A 7,823-nucleotide genomic window follows, 5' to 3' on the forward strand; every position below is an offset into this window, starting at 1 on the left:
TGTAGTCTTCAGCTCCATTTTACACTGCCGCTCAGGGGTTAAAGAGAAGAAAGCTTCACGTACCTCTGGGACCTGCTACTCATCTATGCTAGAGGCTAGCAAAACTAAATTAGCTGCCATTAGCATAACACAACTATATCTCCGGCTGACTTTTGGTCGCATTAATGCAGACTACATCACCCTCAAGAATGTTTGGAACAAAAAGACAATAGTTCTGCTTCGGCTGACTTTTCATACTTCAAAGATATGCAATATATGCACATGTTCAAATAATGCATGTTGTGAGGCAGACATTGTAATATCAGCTAAATATGTTAAGCCCCTGTCATACTGTCCCGAAATTGACACCAGATGGACACACGAATATGGAATTGTGAATTTCGCACGAAGATGGCCCCGAACCACACACAAAGGCAACATTTACATTTAAGACATACACAACTGCAACGAAAGAAATAAAAACAATTATGTTAAAGTACTATGATACTGTACTGATATTTTCAGACTTTTTTCTTTACTTTCTCCGTCTTTATATGTAGAAGATATTAAGTTTTCTCCGTCATGTTGTTTCCATAGCAACAACAACTTCCTGTCAACTCGCCTTCAAAATAAAAGCATCTACATAAAACCGGAAGTTAACCTAAATTACATTTAAGACATGCAACTGCAACGAAAGTAACAAAAACAAAGTAATATCCTTTTCAGTTTCACAGAACACAAATTGGGTTATTTACATAATATGTTTTCTTAAGCCATCGTATGACCGCCGGTGGAGTTTCTCAGGCTCCGGCAGCAACTTCGCGAGCGGTGGCAACATCTTTGGCATTCTTTCACACACAGTGACGTCACGAGCTACCCACAATGCAACACGTGCCATATATATATATATAAATATGCCATTTTCCTGGAGGTGCAAATATCCTGGAAGTGCAAATATAAACAGCTAGCTAACGTAGCCAGGCAGAGCGCACTAGTTTTTTTTTCTGAATTAACGACCGAAGAAATCGCTGCATGTCTTCGGATTACATCTCTGGACTTGAGGGGTGTGCTCTAGGTCGTTACCAGCGTAAACTAGAGCTGTGTGCGTTGTCGGATTGCCCTTACAGACTGCCTGCAGATGTATGGAAAAACGACCCTCGAAAGTGGCCTTATACCCGTATGTGTGTGTGAAAGAATGCCAACAAATTGCCGAAGGACCTTGCGAAGGTTCATTTTCGTCTGATCATCGGTGGCATCGGGCATTTTTCGCCCTGGTGGAACCGATGATCAGACGAAGATGACACAATTTGACAAGATGCCCTCACGGGTGCCTTGCGAAGGGCAAAATGGACACACAAATTCAAGACGAAAATGAACCTTCGCAAGGTCCTTCGACAATTTGTTGGCATGCCAAAGATTTTGCCACCGCTCGTGAAGTTGCTGCCGGAGCCTGAGAAACTCCACCGGCGGTCATACGATGGCTTAAGATACCCTCACGAATGCCCCGATGTTGTTACGATCAGAGCCGAATTTGAACATTTCCTTTATCGTGTGTCCATCTGGTGTTAATTTCGGGACAGTGTGACAGGGGCTTTGAGACCTGCCTTTACTTGGGCCAACATGTATTACCAATTTCAGACTGGAGCCTGTCCTAATTCTTCCTCCTTTTTTAATCTTAAAATGTGTTTGACCTGGACAGAAAGAGGAGATCTTAAAACTGAAAATAAATAATATCACATTTTATAATCCAATATCATGTATATTTTAGTTCTATAAAATACAAGTCATGGCAGTACACAAAAAACAAAACATATGTGGCTCATTATAACTACTTAACAATTCCCCTTTTACCTAATGGAATTTACAGGGAAAATAATCTGTAACTGCAGCCATGTATTTATCATATTAACCATCTTCCAAACATGTTATTCATTATTATTAAGCTTAACTTTGGCTTTTCTCAAAATGGCAACAATACAGCAGGCACAGGCATATGAGGAATAATTCCCTTAATCTTACAGGATTTTTAGAAGCTGCCCTTTAGCAAGTTTTTACTTTATTTCATCCATTATTGACCGTAAGCTAGTCTCTCTCTTTTCCTGACAAGAGCCTGAGGCAACAACTTGTGGTGAACCCAACCTGGAACTTGACACACTGTTTAGAGATGTTGGGTAGCAGGAATCTATGTTTAACCATTTGCTCGATTCCAATTAACACACTTTCATCACATTGCTCTTCCTTTATACATTCATCAGTGGTAAGGGAAATGCTTGCTAAGCACTTAAATCTCCCCCACTGAGACTCCTCTAATCACTTACCACATACTGTCCACCCCTGTTCAACCCTAGGTTGAGCAGAATCGTGTGCTTTTAAAAAGAAAAACTTTAAAAGATTTATTTGAATGATTTTCATCAGTGGAAAGTGTTGCAGTATGGGCATGAAAATGAGCTTCAACATTTCAGTGAGAGCATATTTCTTTTAGAAGTAAAAATGCATTATGGATACATCTGATTTGGAGAAATTGGATCGTAAAGGTCTCTGTGTGGGAAATACAAACCAGACAATTGGTGTTGGTGAAAAAAAAGTAAAAAACAATGTGATAAGGGCATGGACAGAGGCAGTGAAAGTCCGGGGGCAATACAAAGGTTAATATGACAAATAATTGGAGAGAGGTACAGCCACAGGCAGTGTTATTAAATTGAATCAGCGGTGGATGCGAGACTTTGGGTTGTATTAAAGCTAGGTGTTTCAAAGTGTTTCCCAAATATCCACTGCTAAATCCGAGAAAACAGTAGGTATCTGAACCAAATCATTCCAATGAGGACTCTGGCATCTTTTGTACCTTGAGTTCCATTTATTTTCCCGAAGCGAGGACAGGATCCTGAATTAGATATGAAGAATTAATAATTGAGTGCGCCACAGTAAGGCACACATTCCCAACACATGTGCTCACACACTCGCATATAGTGTGTGAACTATTAAAGGAATGGTATGCTCATGACACTCATTTTTAAAAAATTATCATCCGATAAAACAGACCAGTCTCTGCCAGTCTCTCTTTTTTTTTTTTTAATCCGATGACATTATCAGTGATTTTAAACTGATTATATACCGAAATAACATCAACACTGTGGGCGCCGCCATTTCCCGGACGTGACGTAAACCATGCGTTTGGTTTTCGAAGACACGTTGATCTCCATGTTATTTACTGTAGTTTCTCTCTTCAAATATGCCTCACTGTATCGCGAAATATTGCCATAATTCGGATAGGAACAATCCACGGAATGCTCGGTTCCATCTGTTGCCAAAAGGTAAGCATAAGAAGTACATTCGGGGGCAGTGGCTAGCGAAATGTGGCCGGCCCGAACCGAGAGATTTACAGGCTCATGTATGCAGCGAACATTTCACATTTCCGGACGACTACTCTGAGAGTATGATCAAACATAACATGGGATTTAAAGAACAACCATTACTCAATTGAGATGCAGTACCATCGGTCTTTCTGGTGTCATCACCGACCAGGACACCAGTTCGGCCAGTAGAGAAATCGCCCTCTGCAAGTGTGAAGCGACGGAGGAGCAGAAGTAGTGCTCGGAGTAAGAATAAGGTATGTTATAGCGCATTTCCATTGCAGCGGCTAGCCCCGTTTTAACGTCCAGGCCAGGACAGTTTTTGGTGGCCTTTCCATATAGCGTAGTACCGGCTAGTGTGTATTTCCCCCCAGTTTTTCCGGCCCCATAAAATCGTGATTCTATGGCCAGGGACAACGAAGCTGAGTATGCTAAACTAGAGAGGGAATCGCTAGCAAGGGTGGTACTACATGCATACATATAGTATCTTATATCATCTTCCCATTATACACACATGCATTTTCAAACATTTGGACTACCTATGTTGCAAATGTATTATCTTTTCAATTTATACACGGCATCTATTGCACGTCTGTCCGTCCTGGGAGAGGGATCCCTCCTCTGTTGCTCTCCCTGAGGTTTCTCCCATGTTCCCTTTAAACTGTGGGTTTTCTTCGGAAGTTTTTCCTTGTACGATGTGAGGGTCTACGGACAGAGGGTGTCGTATTGTCATACTGATATGTATGGCTGAATTCCCCCATCCAATCTCTTCACATTGGTCAAAACTTGTTCCTCTGCTGACGAGTCCGAACTGAAATACTCCACCATGTTTCCGTGTGTTGACAAAGTGAACGCATGGATGACGTCACGACCATCACGTGACTACTGAAAATGGCAAACATGGCGGCGGCCAGACGGAATATACAGGTCTTGATAAAAAAGAGCTATAAAATCATTATTTACCGGGGAATATCGCTGATTTCTTCAGGGTATGGTTTAAACATAACGTTTCACTAAATACTGAAGTTTTGATTAGTTATCTAATGAGTGGACCATTCCTTTAAGGATCTGCATTCTAAAGGTCAAGAGGGAGGTATTCGTTTTTGACAGTTAGTTATGTTCTAATTAAATATTGAGTTTTCCAGCAAGTGAAGGCTCGATATTCAGTTTACTCTAGCAGCGACTGAATTGGCCAAGGTAAAAGAAAATGACGTAGCCGCTGGGAAATAGTCCTTTTTCATGATGACTAACGAGAAAGAGACCTGCATATAAAATCAATTCGAACATTTAGAATGTCCAATAGGCTACATTAAAGAGCAGAAAGTTAAATAAGCTCAAGAAACAGGTTACATTTGTTTCAAATGTGAAGCACCGTAGACCATTCCTGCATATGACGAATGCCATTTCAAGACCTCTGGCATATCCGTCATACACATCATAAATCCAGCGTGTGAATGGAGTGCCTGTGATTTAGTTGGCCATGGTTTACCCAGCTCTGCATATAATAACTTGCCTTAAAGAGTTTTAAGTAGACCAAAGAAATCCAGAGAGAGGAACCCCTGTCTCTCATCCTTGTCATCACAGCCGGGACGAGGTGTGAATGATTGCGTTGACTTGATCGACTACTTTGCATGACGTACAATCAGATAAAATGGCCATCACTTGGGCTCTATCACGCCATAAATCACCACTGAGATATGGAGGAATATGTGTTCTCTTTCTTCATAAATCATGGTTATCCCTCATCTAAGAGTCAATTATCTAACGCGCAACAAATGACTCGGCAATAACCTTGAAGACACAGATACATGCAGGGAGGCCGGCTCGAGGGTTGTTGAATTGTGTAGATTTTGGAACCACTGGCCACAACACTACATTGCCAAAAATGTATTAGAGAACCGATTTATGTAGACCTAACAAACATTTTTTAAGTTTGCTTATGCTAGTTTTGATGACTAAGTGGATGCTATTTCATCTCAAAGCTCTTGTTATAAAGGAACACTGTTTTATTTCCTCAGTTGGGAGCAAGCAAAGGAAAAACATGTTAACATGAAGGCAGTCAGTGATCAGAAGCCACCCTCGGACGTTGCACTGCTGATCTGCTTTTCAAAGACACATTTTCTGTTGTAAATCAGCTTCATATCTTGTTAGATCAATGCAGAAAAGAAACACATAGCAGTTTATATTCTATTTCTAAGTCTTGGTGTTCCTTATAATTGCAAACATATGAAAGGAGTCAGAGGAAAATGGTTATCTTTTGTTCTGTTACTTTACATCATATGTATGTCCACAGACAGTCCCTGGTAATGAGGTGCTTTAGGCTGAGACCCAACGTAACAAGCTATGAACAAAAAGATCAACAGAGATAAAACAGCATGGGTTGCTCCCGCACAATTACTGTTCTAAATATTTAGTCAGTTGGAGAGTGTTCAGTAGAATACATGATTCTGATCTCTATGTATTCCTTCTAGTTTATTAAAATAGATACATTTTGAAGATAAAGTCTTTGCTCTGCAGGGTATCTTTAAGGGTTTCACATTTCAGCCTTTGGCAACAGTGGATAAAGAAAGCCAACACAGACACGTCAATTATGATCTTATAAAAAGTGAGCACTTGCAAGAATGCAGCATTCATCATAAACAGTACTGAGTACAGCCAGCAACTTTGTTCTCATACTAATTCACATCTAAACACAGGTAAGGAGAGACTACGAGTAGCACAAAAAGGTTTAAAGATTTTAAGTGTCTGAATTCTGCCCACTCCTAAAATGTTGGTTGGCGATTGGTGAGGTTGAACAATGAAGTGAGTTGCAGGTCAGTAGAGGAGTAGCACCTCGAGAAACGTGTGTTGTTCTGTCTGAGACCAAATGGTTTAAAGAATATCTGTTTTCTTCCGGGTATAAAATCTCTTTGCCTTTCATTCATTATTTATATTTTTGTCCTCTCATTATCTTCTTTTCACTCTCTCATTCAGTCTCTCTGAGCTCATTTCCACATTGTCCCCCTGTTGCACTGCGTCTGGTAAAGGGGCTTGTGCTCAGGAAATTGTCAGTTCTTTCCAAGACAGCTTTTCAGATCAAATCTGTGCCCATCCCTGGATGCTGACCTCTTCTTTGCCATACGGGATGTGTATCAGTGATTGTGGGGCACTGATTTGAAGTCACTCTCTACCCATTTTCCCTCCATCCATTTCCTCTCCATACACAGTAAAGTGAAAAGAGATTTCTTCATTCTGACTTTTGATGCAAGTGACCCTCCAATTAATTTGGCACCGTTACAAGTACTGTTGTTCTTTCATTTGTTTGCAGTGCTGAGCAAATGAAAGTATGGACAGGAAATTACATTTTCAGAACAGCAAAAGAGAGTGTGAAGCAGATGCAGATGGATGGTGGCCAACTTGAGAGAAGACCGAGAGAAGGTTGGAAGCAGAAGAGAGAAGGAGTTGTGGAAATGTGTCGTGCATCAGTGAGGTGAGAAATTGCGAGAGCCGCACAGATGGCATGCTCTCACCTTCATCATGCTCTCTCTCCATCAGTCTTGTTCGCCCTGGCACCAGTGCCACATGACACGACCTACTGGGTGTGCCATGTGCATGTGCTGTTGGTTCTCTCAAAGGTAAATTCCCCTGGCTTACATGAAAGGGTTTACTGTTTTGTGTTTTCTGACCAAATAGGTGAATTGGAACCTCAGGGTTAGATGGAGAAAAAATTTAATTAGAAAATATTTGAAATGTGGCACAGCCAAATTCAGCTTGAAACCTGGCCAGAACTCTCAGCATGACCCCAACATATTATTTGTAAAATGAGTTTTTTTTTAAGCTGTAATAATACTTTTGATCACAACAAACAGGTGTTTTTTTATGTGATTTTTGCTTAGAATTTGGTAAAATGACATATAATCTGCTGATCATGTCCATAGGTAAGAATATTTAAAAATGGGTTTTTAATGGATGGGTTTTTTCTCCAAGGCAATCCAGGCTCTCTTCGTTTTTAATTTAATTGTCATTGAATTAAAACACTTTTTGCAATCTGAAATGTTCTGTATTTATTTCGTTTTTGATTTATTTTCGTTAACATTGGTCAAACAGCGCCACAATCAGGCTGTGTGGCGAAATATAGCACTGCAGCTCAACTAGGGGTAATTACGTTACGCCCGTTTTAATGAAGGCATCTGGTGCGGGAGCAGTCTTTGTGCGGAAGTGAGGCACTTCTTGGGGAAGTTGATATTTTCATTTCAGGCATCTTATACTAAAAATGTACTTGTACACATTCAAGTAAAAATATCCACTCCTTTGTCACTAAAGCCCCTGAAGAACACAGTAGCAATGTCATTCAAATGCAATGCCGAGAATGACATTGTTTAGAGTTAGAAAGTTTTAGCATAGCTTACAGTATTAGCCTATTAGCTACCATGCTTGAAACAAAGTGGAAACTAATAAAGGCTAGCTAACAGAGGTCATGGGAAGAAAAGCGGATCCAAACGTGTGGAGAAGAGA

The sequence above is a fragment of the Pseudochaenichthys georgianus genome, chromosome 11, assembly GCF_902827115.2.
Source record: "Pseudochaenichthys georgianus chromosome 11, fPseGeo1.2, whole genome shotgun sequence".
NCBI classification, from domain to species: domain Eukaryota; kingdom Metazoa; phylum Chordata; class Actinopteri; order Perciformes; family Channichthyidae; genus Pseudochaenichthys; species Pseudochaenichthys georgianus.